Source organism: Syngnathoides biaculeatus, chromosome 2 (assembly GCF_019802595.1).
Source record: "Syngnathoides biaculeatus isolate LvHL_M chromosome 2, ASM1980259v1, whole genome shotgun sequence".
Classification (NCBI taxonomy): domain Eukaryota; kingdom Metazoa; phylum Chordata; class Actinopteri; order Syngnathiformes; family Syngnathidae; genus Syngnathoides; species Syngnathoides biaculeatus.
In genome coordinates, this window is record NC_084641.1 from 39,362,951 (window position 1) to 39,382,328 (window position 19,378).

General features: G+C 43.8%; 1 pseudogene; it reads right to left on the reverse strand.

The window, feature by feature from the left end:
• Nucleotides 1–1,392: 1,392 nt before the first annotated feature.
• LOC133497370 (5S ribosomal RNA) lies at nt 1,393–1,511 on the reverse strand (annotated as a pseudogene).
• Between the last annotated feature and the right edge of the window lie 17,867 nt (nt 1,512–19,378).

Below are 19,378 nucleotides of genomic sequence, written 5' to 3' on the forward strand. Positions count from 1 at the left end.
GAGTTTGAGTAATTATGATTGTTAACTGCCAGAGGAGTAGTCCTACAGCTACAGTCGCCTTGCCACTGAGTCTTTTATAATTCTGTGGCCTGTCATACAGTTTTAAATGCTGCTGTCTTTCCTTTGCTCCCTGTCTTCTTCATACCTACTCTCCATGTCACCTACTGGTCTACCCTCCTTGTTCAGTTATTGCATGATTTGACAACCTTTTGCATATTTGAAGGTGAAGCCTTTGCTTGTTCGTGTAATTTTCATCCTTTCACTGCAATTCATCTCCATCTCACCAGCTCATCGCAGCCATCTCCTATAATCTCTTCTGTTCTTCTTCACCGTACACTCTCCTCTGTCTCCTCTGATCCACTAATCTCATTTCATGTCCTCACTTGTCTGCTCGCCAGCCCACCTCCTCTTTCTTCTCCACTTTTCGCTCATGCCAGCAATTTTTGCCAGGAGGAGAACATAATTTGTGGAGGCGCAGCATTTGTCTGGACAGGTTGGAACTAGCCATGGGCCGATTATTGTGTTGAAAGTATACAGTGCCAAGGTTCTAAATTACCGGTATTTTATTTTTTCTTGCAACGAAGAGACCGAAGCTAAATAATATTCCTCTTTTATCATAACGGAGAGCCGAGCTACGTTTCTTCTCTTATACCGCTGAGCACAGCGAGGAGGGAGGAGGAGCAGTAGTTGCACACAGACACACATCATCAGAAAGAGTTATGTGAAATAAACAGGCTGATGAGGAAACGACACTAACAAAAAAAGGAGATGCTTCAATTTTACTAATAATACAAATTCTTGAAAATAAATGTCAGCAAAGATGCCAGTGTGTCAAATGAAACTGCTGCTCACAGTCCCATCTGGAAGGATCTTCTCCAAAACTGGAAAGAACATTTCAAAAGGAACCGGATCAGCTCGTCAAAGCTTGAGAGGCTGTTTGTTCATCCCAATCTTAATTGGACAATTTATCTGTGTGGAGATTTTTTTCTTTTGTATGAACAGAATTTAACTTGTATTTAAAGGTGTTTTGTAGTGATTAATTCTTTCCCTTTAAATAAAACAAAACAGTTACAAGTTAATTGTAAAAATGTAAGTGTGTTTTTGTATTTTATCCAGAGTTTTGGAGCTCTTTGTAAGACCAGGAATCACCAATGTGATGATTGGAGGTACCAAGTAGCCCCCAAGGAACACTGGTGGGTAGCAGGTCCATTCTAAAAATAGTTCACCACTTGATGGAGCATTTTGATTAACTTCTTCTTTTCCTTTCGGCTTGTCTCATTAGGGGTCGCCACAGCGTGTCATCTCAGATGAACACACATTTTGTTTTTGGCACAGTTTTTACACCGGATGCCCTTCCTGACATAACCCCTCTGGATTTTAGCCGGGGAGAGAAGCTTACAGCACGTGGTATTCCCAGGCGGTCTCCCATCCAAGTACTAACCAGGACCAAACCCACTTAGCTTCCGAGATCTGATGAGATTGGGCTTTCTCAGGGTAGCATGGCCGTAAACCCATTTTGATTGACTAAGCAATAATGTTTATTTAACCTTAACGTGGAAAATGTTTATTAATGTCCCAAATAGTCTTTATTGCGTTTAAAAATAAAGGAGATTGTGTTCAGTAGAGCAAAAAAAGTTGTTTTATTGACCAAAGTAATGATAAATAAAATAAAAATAAAATAATAAAAATACAATTTAGAACTGGAATTTAAGAAGACTTTCAACATTGCACATCTCATCCTGCACTATGTCATTGATTGAATTGAAAAAAAAAAAAATCAACGGCGTAACTTTTGCTCAGTCACCTTTCTGGTATACTCGGGTACTCTGTCATGCGATTGTGAATTTGTTGAACTGACATGAGAGATCCATTCCTCGCTTAATATTGTTGATGAGAATTTGAACTTGCCCTGGTGTCAGCATAAGTACACATGTGAATTGTACCATTGGAAGTAGCAGCCAGTCATCCTCAACCATTGCATCACATTGCAAAATGGCAAAAACTGAATAGTTATGTTATTTTGTACTTTCAATCCAGGTTGGAGTTTATCTTTTTGTGCGCAATGCATAAAGTCTGTGCGCAGAGACCACATCAGCAGTGTGCAGCCTAGAGGGAAAAGTGCCTAGAACCCACACTTTTATGTATTTATTTATTTATTTATTTTTACAATTTTCGGTGCTAGACCAGTACCAGAACTTTAAAATCAATTCTAAAGCTGACTGGAAGCCATTGCAAGGACTTAAGGATTGGAGTTATCTGCTCTGACCTCTTTGTTCTGGTCAAAACCCAAGCTCCAGCACGCTGGATGAGCTGCAACTGTCATGATTGTCACGGACGAGACTCGGGGGTGGACCCAAATGCACGACTCAGGTGAGAGGTAAGCAGTGCGGAATAAGCCTTTATTCGTTCCAATGTCGGTTACCAGGGAGTCAGTCCAAACAAGCAGCAAGATCAGTAACGGCAGGCTTACGGGGTAGGTCGGGAGACAGGCGTTGGTCGGTACACGGGAGGTAGACGTCAGAAGTACGGTAGTGCGGGAACGAGGCATGAGAGGCAACGATCTAGCAGAGTAATAGTCGTCCCCCGTGTCCTATATGTACTGGGTCTTAATCAAAGGTCATGAGGCGCAGGTGTGCACCTTCAGATTAGCTGGCCACGCCCAGCCCTGGCTGGAATCCAGGAGCATGACAGAACCCCCCCCTCAACGGCCGGCTCTGGACGGCCCAGGAGCATCAGGGTGAGCTGCGTGAAAGTCCCTGATGAGGGTGCGGTCCACGACGAAGCGGGAGGGGATCCAAGAGCGCTCCTCCGGGCCATATCCCTCCCAGTCCACCAGGTACTGGACCCCCCTTCCTCTGCGACGGGAAGACAGCAACCGGCGCACAGTGTACACCAACCCACCGTCGACCATGCGGGGGGGCGGGGGGTATTTGAGCGGAGGAGCCAGCGACGATGTGCGATTCGGGCGAAGTCTGCTGACGTGGAACGTAGGGTGCACCCTCATCGACCTGGGCAGTTTCAACGAGACGCGACCGGGTTAATAACTTTGGAAACCGGGAACGGGCCAACGAACCTGGGAGCAAGTTTGCGGGATTCCGTCCGCAGCGGGAGATCTTTGGTGGAGAGCCACACTCGCTGTCCCACTCTGAGCTCTGGTGCGGCCCTCCTCTTGCGGTCTGCTGCGGCCTTGTAGGCGCTGCTCATGCGCAGCAGTGTCCTCCGAGCTGCTTCCCAGGTCCGTTTGCAGCGTCGCACCACGGCCAGGGCCGACGGAACTGTGGATTCTGTGACCAGTGGAGGAAACAGGGACGGAGGATACCCATGCACGACATGGAGTGGAGCCATACCTGTTGAAGCGGAGGGTAGAGAATTGTGGGCATACTCCACCCACTTGATGTGCTGGCTCCACGTGCTCTGGTCCCTGGATGCCAGACATCGAAGACCGGTCTCTAATTCCTGGTTAATCCTCTCAGTCTGGCCGTTAGACTCTGGGTGATGACCCGATGTCCGACTTGCTGAAGCGCCGATGAGGTTGCAGATCTCCTTCCAGAAATGGGCGCTGAATTGCGGACCCCTGTCCGAAACGATGTCCTGGGGTAGGCCGTGGTAACGGACAACCTCGTCTAATACCAACTGGGCTGTCTGCTTGGCCGACCGGATCTTCGGAAGCGGCACGGAGTGGACCATTTTGGAAAAACGGTCCACTATGGACAGCACCACTGTGTTCCCTTGAGAAGGCGGCAGGCCGGTGACGAAGTCCAGCGCGATGTGTGACCACGGACGAAAGGGGATGGACAGGGGTTGCAACTCACCAACAGGCCGTAGGCGGGAAGTCTTATTGGCAGCACACACCGGGCAGGCGTTGACGAACTCCCTTACGTCCTTGCTGAGGTTAGGCCACCAGAACCTTTGTTCGACCACTGAACGTGTCTTCGCCATACCCGGCCGGGTGGCAGACCGTCTTGTTGGTATGGGCCTAGTTGATGACGTCTCCCCGCAGAGATGGGATGACGAACAGGCGGCCCGACGGACAATCCGCGGGTGACGGTGTCTCTCCCAGAGCCTCCTTCACCCGCGACTCGATCGCCCAGGTGAAACCGGCCACGAAGCACCCCGCTGGCAGGATAGTAGCGGCATCTGAATCCGTGCGCCCTCCCTCGTGGATCTGCGAGAGTGCATCCGGCTTGCCGTTTTTGGAGCCTGGGCGGAAATACACCTTCAAGTGGAAGCGGGTAAAAAATAGGGCCCACCTGGCCTGACGGGCGTTCAACCTCTTCGCCGACTTCAGGTATTCAAGGTTCTTATGGTCCGTGAAGACAACGAACGGTACTTGCGAGCCCTCCAGCCAGTGCCACCACTCCTCCAACGCGCTCTTGACCGCCAGCAGTTCCCTATCTCCCACGTCGTAGTTCCTCTCTGCCGGGGTCAACTTTCTAGACAGGAACGCGCACGGGTGGATCCTTCCATCCCTGGGACTCCTCTGCGACAAGACTGCTCCGATTCCTGAATTCGATGCATCCACCTCCACCACAAACTGGTTATCTGGGTCCGGAATAATGAGAACGGGCGCAGTAGTGAAACTTGCCTTGAGCCTGCTGAAGGCCTCCTGGCAGGTCCCGGACCAGTCGAAGAGGGTATGTGGCGAGGTGAGCGAATGCAGAGGAGCGGCCACGGAACTGAAGTTCCTTATGAATTTCCTATAGAAATTGGCAAATCCCAGAAACCTCTGTACGTCCCTCCTGTTGGTGGGGGTAGGCCACCGCAGCACCGCGTCGACCTTCCCGGGATCCATCCGTATCTCTCCCTCAGCCAGGACGAAGCCCAGGAAGGACACGGATGCCCGATGGAACTCACACTTCTCCATATTCACGTATAATTGGTGCTGCTGCAGACGCCGGAGCACCTCTCTGACTTGTTGAATGTGAGAGGTTAGGTCTGCTGAAAAGATGAGAATATCATCCAGATAAACAAAGACAGATCTGTTCAGGAACTCCCGAAGCACGTCGTTAATGAAGTTCTGAAAGACGGCCGGAGCGTTAGTCAGTCCGAAGGGCATCACCAGATACTCATAGTGCCCTGTGGGGGTGTTGAACGCCGTCTTCCACTCATCCCCTTCCCGAATCTGCACCAGGTGGTAAGCGCTGCGCAAGTCGAGCTTGGTGAAGATCCGGGCTCCCTGGAGGAGTTCGAATGCTGGAGAGATACGCGGCAAAGGGTACCTGTTCTTGACTGTGATGTCGTTCAGGCCTCGGTAGTCGATGCAGGGTCGCAGCGTGGAGTCCTTCTTCTTGACAAAAAAACCCCGCACCGGCTGGTGAGGATGAGGGGCGAATGAGTCCGGCTGCCAGCGAGTCCTCGATGTAGTCCCTCATGGCTTGATGCTCTGGTCCTTCTCTCTGGTTCTTGAGTCAGTATTGGAATCTTATATCATTTAACACTTTGATAAGAGCAGAATCTGTACTGTGATGAGTTCAGACACCTGATTGAAATTTGTCAAAAACACCATTTAAATTCAGGAAATTGCTGAGTTGAATAAAAATAACTTTCTCAACAATCTTGGCTATGAAAGGGAGATTTGGGATGGGTCTATAGCTTGCTAACATGGAATCATCCAGTGCTCTGTTTTTCAGAAGAGGCTTAACAGCAGCTACTTTAAGAGCTTTGTGAAACTCTCCAGACTGATGTGAGAAATTGATTATTTGCTGCAAATCACGTAGCACTGACTTCACAATAGTTTTGAAAAAGTCAGATGGTATTGAGTCGAGACTGCTCATTGATGGTTTCAGCTGCTGAACAATTTTCCCTTCACGTTTTGGTCAACTGTATCAAATTCTGACAAGGTAATACAGTTTTCCCTTGGTGGCTTCAGATATAGAATCATTTTAGCATTTTGCTGATTTGTGCTGACATTTGACCTGATGGATTGTATTTTTTTTTCACAAAAATAACAGAAAAACTCATCACATTCATCAGCTGTTACGAGTTAGCAGGCTACACTCATGTAATGATGAAACAACTGGTTATTCACAAAAAGAGAAAAATAAAGTCCCACAGGTTTAAAAGTATCCAGGCGCCGCTGTTTAGAAGAAAATGAGCTATCAGCAAGAAAAAATGTCAATAGAAGCAAAGCAAGCAGAGCAAGGAAAAAAACGTCTGTACTGTATGAGAAGTGAGTAGAATACGAGGTATTAAGTAGTGAGTGCTGTGACAACAAAGAAGCGTCCAGCTGTTGAGCAGAGGCCTGCGAATGATTATCTTTTTAATGTGACACCTACTACACAGGTTAAGCTGCAAATACATATGTACTGTAGATGTCACAGCATCTTGTGCACATCTAAGAGTGTGAATGTTATTCTGTATTTAGAGTGGCTTTGACAATCTTCAATAATGATTGGCAAAAAAAAAAAAAAAAAAATACCAACACTATAATTTTCAACTACACTATTTTCCATGCACAGTACTGTAAATATCATGACATGTCCAAACCACTAAAAGAAAAACTTTTCCCTTTCTATTTTTCATTTCACTATTTTTCACAGTTATTAATTCTAAGCTAACTCAAAAATATTTTTTTGCTAATTATGTATTAGTTACGACTAGCTCAAGGAATCACACAGAAGTTTAGGAAGCCTTAACAATCCTAAACCTGACCTAAATTAAAAATGATGACTTTCCTGGTAGTTCTGTAAATGACAGAAAGAACAAAGGTAGATGCTAAATTCCACAGTTTTTGTTGTTCTTGACACCTTCATCAATTAGCTTCACTCCAAGTAGACATCTTTAACAATTTGCCCCAACAAATTGTCACCGTCACATTGTCAATAGTGCAACAATATCAAACACTTTCGAGTTCAAATACACTTCTGACTGAATTTCCTATTTGGCAAAAAACATACAGTATATGAATTGTATGTATTTCTTTGGCCTTGTCCTGTTAGGGGTCGTCACAGCGTCCCATCTCAGATGACACACTTTGAGAAAACATGACATAAAAAGAGAAAAGCAGGGAGAGACATAACTTTGGGGTCAGAGTGTACATTTCATGGAGTTTCTGACATTGCATCTTGGGTTTTCTCCATTTGTCTGCTTGTGTCCACATAATTGTAATGATGAGGCAGTCTCTGGCCGTGGTGCTGAACTTCACCAACTCAGGCCACAGAATCCCGAGACAAATGACTTTCTTGGATTATATTGGAGTAAAAACACACACACATACATGCACACGCATGCATGCATGCACACACCCACACATTAATTGAATACAGTACATCACAGATAACAGATTAACGATCACATTTGGATTTAATAATTCATTTAATTTGTATTTATTTTTCATTAGACACCATCACCCACTTGTGTTTATGACACATGACTAACAGAATCAGTATGGACAAATAGAGTGATCATTGCTGTTGTATGTGAGTGTGTGTGTGTGCATGTGTGTGTGTGCGTGTGTGGGTGTGTGTCTGCGTGTGTGTGGGCGTGGTTGTGTGTATATGTGTCAGAGTGAGTGCGTGAGTGTGCATGGGAGACCGTGGGTTTCGCCATCTGGTTACCGGGGCAATGTTTACTCTGTCATGTCTCAATGTTTGGTGATCCAGCTCACATCCAAACCAAACCTACGTGGATGCAGTGTGATGCACTAACTTTAAACTGCTTATGTTGATACTCAGTGTATGGTATACATTTTGTGTCTGTGTCTGTCTGCAACAAATGGCCATGTGGTAAACATGGACAGTGGGGAAATGGTTCTGGGTGGCGCACATTGGTTGTGGGCAATCCAAATGTTTTCACAATGTTTTTTCATTGCCACAAGGCAGAAAATTTTGCATCGACCAATTTTTATGGTTGACTTAGCTGAGCTAACCGATTGTTTTTTACAGCCCTACACACAATGATACTATGAACGTGATAAAATTGTGACTTTGACTCCAATGTTGTAGGAGATTTTTAAAACAAAAACAAACAAATAAAATTATCATCATCATCAGCAGCATTATATGATACCACCTGAGAAGTCAACAAATCTTGCTGTAGCTCAACCTCACTGGAGCTGAGTTGAGTCAAACACAACGTGTCTGGGTTTAAGTTTTCCCTAACTTTTTGGACAAAAGAAGGAACAGCCACAGCAAGGAGATTAAATTGAAAAAAAAATATTTTCATACTGTCAAATGGGATCCAGTGGCTTGATGTGATGTCGTGTTGACTTCACCTGTGAAAACTTTTTCTTTTTGTCTTTATGTTGTTTGCTTTATCTCCCCACACCCCCCACTCGTCATGGTAACAAAAGGCATCTGTTGCTCACTTGGATGAGACAGGCCCTCCTCGTAAATAAATGCTATTCTGTTTTCACATTATTTAGGTGCATACCTTTACCCCAAAAAAATTCAAATACAAATTCAACCAAGTAAGCTACTAAATTGAATTCAGATTTGCATCATGGCATGCAAGCGTACTTTTATAGCTTGTATCTCGTATCAATTCAAAAACATTTACATTTTTTGTTTTTGTAAATGACTGAAACACATGAATTTGTCAACAATTATTAACGTCATGTTTCATTATCAGTAAATAATACAGACATTTTTACAAGTAATTGCTTCTGAACTCTCGCCTCGTATCTGAGCAAACACACTAAGGCCGTAAGAGTCCCCTTTGACCACCGTGAGCAACATCAGACGTATGCACTGTGGTCAGATTAGTGTCATCCATTGAAGCTACATGGCTTAATCAAAGATTCAAATTACAGCATTTACATTCCCATTAGAACATTTTTAAGAACAAATTTGTGTTTTTGCAAACTTACAATGAAAATGTCAACAAACAAACAAACAAACAAAAAAATACATTGCTAACCAAACCAAGCCAACTATGAACTATAAATTTGAAAGGTCTCTTCCAACTTTGTTTAGTTAATTTTTTTTAACCCACAATGATATCCCTGTCTGTTTATCTTGGTGTAAAACTGAATTATTGCTTGCAGAATATCTTTAGCAATGCATGTTGAAAGCTGAATGATGCTCCCAAGCAGTTTTAAGGTTAATGTTATGGGCCTCCTATTTTTAAAATACAGAATTAGGTTTTTGTGCAATGTCTGTGCTTTCATCCTTGATCAGGGTGTGCCAAGGTGGAATTTTAACACTACATACCATTTCATCCTGCACTTTCTATTTTGGCTTCAGGCAAGATATTTCTCACTCAAAAAAGGATAAAATCTCATCAACTTTCACCATTTTTTCTGTCATTATTCACATACTCCAGTGAGTGCCTGGGGAAAACCCACGCAGGCACGGGGAGAACATGCAAACTCCACACAGGCGGGTCCGGGATTTTTTGTCATAAAACATTAAATTTTAAGTCAATCAGTTAGATATATTTTTGGAAATAAGGACTCACAATGGTAAAATACATGCTAAACACATTGTTCATTTGTTGCCTCTGCGGCGTCCTATTTCAGACAAAAAATTTAAACTCGTTTTCTCGCATTAGAAAATCAAATTCAATTTGCAGAGTTCTGTATTATGAAGTTCATCAAAAATTTCACAGAAAATGTGTTTTCTTGCTTATCCAATGAAGAAGTTTGGAAAAATATTTACATCGCTTTTTCGCAAAAAACCGTCGGCCTTTAAAGGTGAAGCAGAGAGTGAACAGTGAACAACAAGAACCGTAAACAAAACTTTGTTCAAGAAAATTAAGCTCATCAGAGAATAAAACACCCTTCATAAACAAACTTTAACAGTGTCAAAATAAATCTTTCTAATTTACCTGTGGAATATTTTCTCACAACCACGAAACTGGAGATTAATGCACCGGTCGGCATGGTTGTTTTGGGAATATCAAGATGTCATGATGCTTCCGGCGACTTCAGTTTTGGCACCCGATGAGCTTTCCAGTCTTTTTTTTTTTTGATCAGTGAGGCTGAGCAGCATTTCGTTCTTAGAGACTGTGTGCTTCCGTGTTTAAAAAAAAAAAGACGTTAGGCTGTGGTTCACTGCGCTGGATTGGTTTTCATGTGCGCTGAGAATGTGCGACAAATGCGCATTTGCATTGGTCAAGACTACACAAAATAAGCGACGTCTTTCAATATCTATGTATTTCTACTCGTAACAATTTTCACACGTGTGATTCTTCATGCTTGACTGTGCAGATTTGCAAGTGCGATGGCGTGCAGATGCGATGGTGCCCGTCAGATCACAGTGACTGCAAAGGGGGCCATAAACTGCCTCGTATACAACAAGCGTTTTCATTGATCGAATGTGTTCCAATCAACAGACACATATGAAATTTTCCGCCTCACTTCCAAAAGCCGGATCGGAAAATGAATGAGTGTGGATTCTGGCACAGGTTACAGTCGGAATATTGCAGAAAAACGTAAAATATATATCTTTTTATCTATGCAATTTAAAAAGACGGAATTCCGCCTATAAACAGAAAAATCACATCTGCATCATCACTGGACTACAAGGATACCTGGGAGAAATTTTGAAAAAGTGAAACATGATGCAGGCTGCGTGGATTCAGTTCCCATTCAATAACGGTGTGAATGTGAACGTGTCTGTCTATAACGTGACTTGGAATTGACAGTCAAGGTTTTAGTCAGCCTTTTGTCCCAAGCTAGCTGGGATTGGACCAAGTACCTCCCCTGAACAGCATGCAGCACTGTACAGAAAGTGTGTGATTAGGTTTTTAAAGAGATTATTGTTAGCAATTAAAATGATATGTATGTTTATCTACGTGTATACACAGAGTGAATATCAGGAAATCATTTTGCCTTTGGCTTTGCAAATACAAACAATCAAGGTGTTGTAAGTATTAAGTATGGCAGCAGTCAACAACAACATGATTCTATTGTTTTCATCGCCCAGCATCTTTATCATTTTCCTGCTCGAATCTCCTCATCCCATATCTTTGCAATAGGTTGTCATTCTTCCCTGTGTTCCCTTTTTCCATCTCTCTGATCTTCTCCTACCGTTTGAGCATCAAAGGTGTTGAAGAGGTTGGTCATTTTGGGATCCTTCCTCATGACTCCCTTCATCTTCTTCAAACAAAAGCTGGTGCAAAGGCCAACAGTGCACGTTTCAAATGTTTTTGAGTGAAATACTCCTTGTGTTTCGAAATGCTTGAAACCTTTTGAGTGTGTCGTAGACACACAAACTGCATTTTAAGGCGATGAAGACAGACTTCACCTTCCAGGGTGACAATTCCCTCATCTCAGTTTTCAGTGTCTGTATGTAGACTAGAATTTAGTTGATTTGCTTTCTTTGTACCATCCATCCATTCATCCATCTTCCTCCACTTATCAAAGGCCAGGTCACAGGGGCAGTAGATTTAGCAGGTGTGGCCAGACTTCCCTCTCCCCAGCACCTTCATCAAGCTTTTCCAAGAGGATCCTGAGGCACTCCCAGGACAGCCGAGAGACACAGTCTTTCCACCATGTGCTTGGTTGTTCTCCTTTGTGTCTTTCTGGCGAGTTGTGCCGGGAACTTTTCACCAGAGAGGCGTCTAGGAGGCTTCTGAATCAGGTGCCCCAGCCACGTCATCTGGCTCCTCTGAATGCGGAAGAATAGCGGCTCAACGCAGAACTCCTCCTGAATGACCGAGCTTCTCGCCCTATCTCTAAGGGAGAGCCCAGACATGAAACTTATTTCAGTCATTTGTATCCGTGATCTTGTTCTTTTGGTCATGACCCACAGCTCGTGACCATAAGTGAGGGTAGGAACATAGATCAACCAGTAAATGGAGAGCTTCACCTTTCAACTGAGCTCCTTTTTTTTTTTTTTTTTTTACCACAATCTAGAAATTCTGTCCATAAATGTTAGCAACAAAATTAGTGACAAAGGGCAGCCTTGGCGGAGTCCAACTCCCACCGAAAACGAGTCTGATCCCGGCAATATGGACCAAATTCTGACATCAGTCACATAGATACCAAACAGCCCATATCAGGGGAGTTCGGTACCCCTTGCTCCCAAAGAACCCCTCGCAGAACTCCCTGATGGACATGGTCAAACGCCTCTTCCAAGTCCACAAAACACATGGGAAAACTTCCATGCACCCTTGAGGATCCTTCAGAGTGTACAGCGCTGGTCCACTGTTCCACGGCCAGGCCATAAACCTCATTCCTCCTCCTGAATCTGAGATCTGAAGGGCCCTCCTCTGCAGCACCCCTGAATATACCTTACCAGGGAGGCTGAGGAGACTGATCCTCCTGCAGCTGGAACACACCCTTCTGTCCCCCTTCTTAAAAAGGGGGACAGTCACCCCAGTCTGCCAATCCAGAGGCACTGTCCCCAAGATGTTGCAGAGGCGTGTCAACCACAACAGCTCTACAACATCCAGAGCCTTTAGGAACTAAACCCAGAGATAGAAGAGCCTGCCTCAGAGAACCCAAACTCTGCTTCCTCATGGGAAGGCGTGTCGGTGGAATTGAGGAAGTCTTCAAAATATTCTCTCCACCGACTCACAACGTCCTGAGTTGAGATCAGCAGCGCCCCATCCTCACTATACACAGTGTTGATTGTGCACTCCTTCCCCTTCCTGATATGCAGGATAGTGGACCAGAATTTCCTCAAGGCCATCTTGAAGTCATTGTACATGGTCTCACCGAACTCCTCTCACGCCGGGGTTTTTGCTTCAGCGACCACCGAAGCTCCATTCTGCTTGGCCAGCTGGTACCTATCATCTGCCTCGGGAGTCCCATACGCCAGAAATGACTGAATCCCTCACGATTGGTGTCCACAAACATGTTTGGGCGTTCCCCCACCATCAGAGCCAACTCACCACCAGGTGGTGATCAGTTGACAGCGACAGCTCTCTCTTCACCCAGGTGCCCAAGATGCGGTCACAAGTCTGAATACACGACCATAAAGTTGATCATCAAACTGTGACCTAGGGTGTCCTGGTGCCAAGCGCACATGTGCACATCCTTATGCATGAACATGGTGTTCGTTATGGACAATCCATTATGAGCACAGACATCCAGTAGCAGAACACCACTATGGTTCTGATTGGGGTTTTGGGGGGGAGGGGGGGAATCTTCCCAATCAAACCTTTCCAGGACTCACTGCCATTGCCCATGTGGGAATTGAAGTCCCCCAGCAGAATGATGGAATCCCCAGAGGCAGCGCTCTCCAGCACTCTGGCAATCTCTCTAAGGACTTCCAAAAGGGTGGGTACTCTGTACTGCTGTTTGGTGCATAGGCACAGACTACGCTCTCATCCACCGGGGTGAACCCCCACGTACAGTTGCCGAGTCAGGGGGCAATATGTATACTCGCACCTGGTTGGTGCCTCTCGCTGTGGGTGACTCCAGTGTGTAAGACAGTTCAACCTCTCTCAAGAGGACTGGTTCCAGAGCCCAAGCGATGCGTAGAGGCGAGTCCGATAATATCTAGTCAGAACTTCTCGATCTGAGGCACCAGCTCAAACTCCTTCCCTGCCAGAGAAGTGACATTCCATGTCCCTAGAGCTAGTTTCTGAAGCTGGGGATCAGATCGCCAAACAAACAAACAAACAAACCAAAACATCGATTGACAATTTTATTTATTTTATTTTTTTTGTGACTCTAAATTGGCTGGCAATGTGAATGAGTGTGAATGGATATTTGTCAAGCCCATGATTTACAACTAATCTGGGGCGTAAGGACGAACATTTGTTGTGAAAGACTGGAAATGAAAATGAAGACTGGACTTCCATCTTTCAAAAAACAAAGAAGTCTGTTTCTACTGTTTTCCATTCTGGAGTAAATGGTGGTAGAGCAAGTTTTATCAAAATTCCTTTCTGGTGTCAAGAAAGAGAAAATTTGTTTTTTTTTTAAGTTGCGTTTTAATATAATTTTGAGTTTGACGCTAATATTTTTAGTTTTTGTGACAGCTCAAATGTCAAAACAACTTAACCATAACAACAACACAAATTTGTTTATTTACAAATACAACACCGTGAAGTTTTAACAATTTTCACATTTGGAACTGAACTAAATGTGTCGAAAAATATTTTTTTCCCATGTGGTCTGCAATAAAACAGGTACCTTACTACCCTAAGTTGTGGTCTCCGCGATGCTTGACTTGGCACAGGGAGACCCAGCATTTTCTTTGTGGCTTCAACTATATGTTGGAGAGCTTCAAATATTTGTTTCTAGTCTTCCATCAAGCCAACTTGGTGGGCCACTTTTTTAAGGTACTTGACTTCGTGAGCGTTTCTTGTTCCACAGAAGCTCCATGCTGCGTCTGCTGTGACCAATCGCATCACCTCTTCTAGTGGATGTGTTATCTGTAATTTATAGAAATATGCAATCACCATAAAATATTTTTTTATACTGTTACAGTGTACATGTTCCCCATGAAACACACACACTCGCAGTAGTATCAGACGATTTCCAATATCAGATGAATCTGTATTGAGCTCCGACTCTTATCATTCTCTTCTTCCTTGGAAGTGCAAAACCGAGAATGACCTTCATGAAGCAGGTGGCCCTGGGGAACGCGAAGCTTGCTAAGTGGTGGTGCATGTCTACTCTCTCAATGTGCGCCAAAGCGTCGGTCTATTTTATTTTTTTTACTGATGTGTTCTTCTCAAGACACTCCTCGATTGTCAGTTGTCTTTGTTTTTCTGTTCACAACTCTCCGTGACCTTTTTTTTTTTTTTTTGCAAGGTAATGGGAAGGTGTTGGCATGGTGGTTCAGCTGGAAAGCATTGGCCTCACGGTTCTGAGGTCCGGGGTTTGATCCCGGATCCGCCTGTGTGGGGTTTGCATGTTCTCCCTGTGCCTGTGTGTGTCTTCCCCGGGCACTCCAGTTTCCTCCCACATCCCAAAAACATGCAACATTAATTGGACACTCTAAATTGCCCCGAGGTCTGATTGTGAGAGTGGCTGTTTGTCTCTATGTGCCCTGCGATTGACTGGCAACCAGCTCAGGGTGTACCCTGCCTCCTGCCCGTTGACAGCTGGGATAGGCTCCACCACTCCCCGCGACCCTCGTGAGGATAAAGCACCTAAGAAAATTGATGGATGGATGGATGGATGGATGGATGGATGGATGATGGGAAGGTACCTCCCCTTCCTTTCTTTTCACCCCACCCTCCACCAGGTCTTCTTCTTGACTTCCTTCTTGAGCTGTTATCAAATGCACCTCTGCCATCTAGTGTCTGTTATTATGTGCATTACTATTACTCTTAGGCCAAATCCTTTGGTGAGAGGTTAGTCAACATCTTCTGTTGTCTAGAGGGCAAAAAAAAGTCTCTCATAAATGATGTAGAACTACATCATTGCGATAACATGATCCTTTTTAAATAATATAAAACCTAACCCTATATAGGACCCTATCTTTGGTATTAAGGATGGTCTGAAGAAATAAATATGCAAACAGTTCTCCAATTCCATTTTTTTCCGTCAATATGTCAATATGGTGTGCTGAGTGTACATTAAAGAGGAAAAAATGTATTTCAATGATTTTAGCAAATGCCTGTAATATATCGGTGAAAATTTTAAGGGGGTCTGAATACTTTCTCTACCCACTGTATAAGTCTAAGTAGCATTACATATGCTTGTGGTATCACATAAAACCCATTCGATGCTTGTTTTCCTAAACCAGAAAGGCCAGGCCTTCCTTGGGTAAGCACTTTACATGAACACACACGCACATGCACACATCGGCGCACATATTCTAATCTTTGCCCCAAACCTATTTCTCATCTCTGCCGAAGCGCGCTGAGTGAATAATCTTGATAAAGGCTTTTTAATAGACTGCTTTGTGTGGGTATCCTGGGGTGGGGTGGGAGGTGGGTGGGCGGGATGGTTCCCGAGGAAGACTTGATATTGTGAGGCAAAAAAAAAACTAGGAGGTTGGGACACACCAAACTCAAGTGGAGCATTACTGCTCAAAATGCTGTGCTACTGATCCTTCCACATGTCATCGGGATAACATGATCATCAGATGCCTGATTGCAATGAAGAAATGTTCAAGGCCATCTTGTACTAGAACAACCCAGACAACATGTGCTTGATCAGAGGTAATTTTACAACTTGGTGATATACTGTTAGACGATAAAATGATGTCCCTCAGAAGTTTGTATGAAGACGTTTATTACAACAGACGTGACGGATTAGCCAAGGCTTTAGGCCATTCTCATGGTAATGTACACGAGGCTGCAAGTGCACAGATAAACACTAGCACTCACCTTATCAAAATACACGGAATTGAATTGCTTCACCATACTGAGTTACATACAAACACATCCACACATTTTTGACTAAAGAATCAGGCAGCCACGCATCCAATCACATCTGAATGCAGCATGGGCATCTGGGTTTGCGGCACAACTGCCACGCACAGAGGACAAATGAATACAAACAAAACATAGCTTCTGTGTGGTTGATGGTTTGCCCAAAATGATCAGAGAAATACAGTATATTCCTTTTCTGTTAACTCAGTAATACGCCTGTTTGCCTCTTTCACCAATGCCTTTAATTTATTCCTCTTTACCTAACTTTACACCTGCTGTGCTCTCCTAAAATGTTCAGAGATACTTAAAATCCAAAGCCTTTGCCTTTACAGGCTTGGGAGCACTTTGAGAACACCAGTCCATTGTCGGCATAAGGAGTTAGCAGACCATTGTAAACGAAAACAAGACTTTGTAGTGAAAGACGTGATGATAAAATGCAAGAAAGAGATGGTAATTTACATGAAAAAAACTAGACCACTAAACCAGAGTAATACCTGGCAAAAATAAACAGTATAAATGGATTAGAACCATATGAAATGCTAAATATGGAGTGGCTTTATCTCAACTTAATGCAGCTGTTCTTTATGATAGACATCGGCAACTACATTGTGTGTAGTGTGAGTGCATCCACTTAAATCAGTTTAAAAATTACAAGTCATTAGCTCCTCATGTGCAGTTTACCATCAGATATGTGCAGAACCTTCACATTAAGCTGGTGAATCTGGCAAACAATACAGACAGCGTCATTCAGACCAAGCTCTTAATGTCGTAGCAAGTGGGTTTGCTTCGTTTGAACTACCTTGCTTTGTACATGTAGCTCTATAAAACCATGCATAGTTTCCCATCTTCATTTATTGATGATAATGGTGTGCATTGTGTTCATACAATAGAACTCAAATGAATGCTTGAAGGAAAAGAAGATGCTACCCGTTTTAGCTGCATGTGCAGTACCTTATTCCAACTAATGGAAGAGGCATGGTTTGCCAGCTTCATCATCAACACTATCCTCATTAACGATGTTCAGTCATGGACATGAAAGAAGGTGAAGAGGATAGCTACAGGTTGGCCATACAGAGGGTCAGAGATGGGAAGGATGTGCAGCAGGTTAGGACAAATAAGATATAGATGTAAATGTGTTGATATTCAATCATCAACCTTCTGCTGCTTTTGATAGGTGGGGAAAAGATATTCAAATTCCCTACCACACTTAAGAGTGTGTCCATAATATCACGGCATGCTTGTAACCAACGCTGAGAGAAAGACAATGATTTCAGCCAACAGTGTTATGAGAACTACAAGTGGGAGGACCCAAATGCAAAACTCAAAGCCAAAGAGCAGTTTAAAAAAACGTTTATTCAACAAGTTGGGTTCTGTACATGTGTTATTAGTTAATGAAAACAAAGCAAAAATGCATGGCCCATATGTAGTCAGGTTCAACGATTTCATGTGGGTCAATGGCATGAGAAGAATGCTGGAACGTGATGATGAAGTGCAATTCACAAATGCATAGAGGTGTGGGAAAGCATAATTAGGAGCAAGTGAGCACAAGATGGGAGGAACAGGAATCACACACACAGATGTGACAACCAAATCATTCTCAGCTACATACAAAATCAGATCAACAAAAAACAACTTTTCAAAGAAATTAAAATGTTAATTGAAGACTCTAAATTGCTCATAGGTGTGAATTGGAATATGAATAGTTCTTTGTTTCTATGTGTCCTGTGATTGGATGGCAACCAGTTCAGGGTAATTCATTGCATCCTGCCTGATGATAACTGGGAAAGGCTCCAGCACTCCCGCGATGCTTGTGAAGATAATTGGTTCAGAAAAGGGATGGATGGATAGATTAAAATATAAATTCTAAAAAGTGCATCTAGGAATCTAGGGAACAATGCCTGACTACTTTCGAGGTGGTCTTGAACAAGCCTATAGGTGGAACTGCCCCTCCACCTCATGTGAGTAGCATAATTGAGTTTAGAAACCATCAGTTGATGAGACACTATTCAGATTTATTAGAACTATAAGTGCCATCAAATAATGCAGCCTATGGGGAGGACAAGCCAATGCTATTTGTAGGACGGTCCCAAGCCTGGATAAATGCAGAGGGTTACATCAGGAAGAGCATCCATTTTAAAACTTTGCCAAACAAATATGAGCGTTCACCTAAAGAATTCCATCCTAGATATCTCGTGGCCCAGGTTAACTATATCTGCCACCAGTGCCGTTAACTTACAGGTCTCCAGTAAAGATTCGGCTTTTGTGGATTGAAGACGAAGGAGAGGCAGAAAGTGAGTTCTTCACACAGAACCTAGAACTGCATGTGGGAACTTTGAATGTTGGGGCTATGACAGGAAAACGTCGGGATTTCGTTGACAAGACGATTAACAGAAAACCCTGATATATTGTGTGTCCAGGAGACAGGATGGAAAGGCAGTAAGGCTAGAAGTTTAGGGGAATTATTTTATTTTGATGTAGATGAGAAGAGAAATGGAGTTGAAGTTATTTTGAAGGGAGAGTTAGCTAAGAATGTCTTGGAGGTGAAAAGAGTATCAGATCGAGTGATGAGGGTGAAACTTGAAACTGAGGGTTATGTATGGCCCACAGGTCAGATGTGAAAAAAAAGGTGAAAGAGAAATTCTGGAAGGAACTAGATGAAGTAGTTCTGACCATCCCAAAGAGGAGAGTCAGGGAGACAGAGTTGGGATTGATGCAGAATTTGATGGACGTTAAAGAAGTGATGGGTAAATTCAGCATCCAGGTAAGGAAGCTCGAGGGACAGTTAGTGGTAGACTTTGGATAAAAGGGTGGAAATGGTTGTTGTGAACACTTTCTTCCAGAAGACGGAGGAAGATAGGTGACCTACCAGGATGGAGGTACAAGCATTGAGGTGGATTACATCTTGTGCAGACAATGTAATCTGAAGAAGTTTACTGACTCTAAAATAGTGCTGATCGAGAGCGTGGCTGGACAGCATAGGATTGTGATGTGTAAAATGACTCTTGTGGTGAGGTGGGAGATTAAGAAGACAAAAGCAGAGAAGAATGAACCATGTGGTGGAAGCTCAAAAAGAAAGAGTGCTGTGTGGCTTTTTGGGAAGAGGTGAGACAGGCCCTTGGTGGACAGGAGGCGCTTCCAGAACACTGGAACCCTACAGACA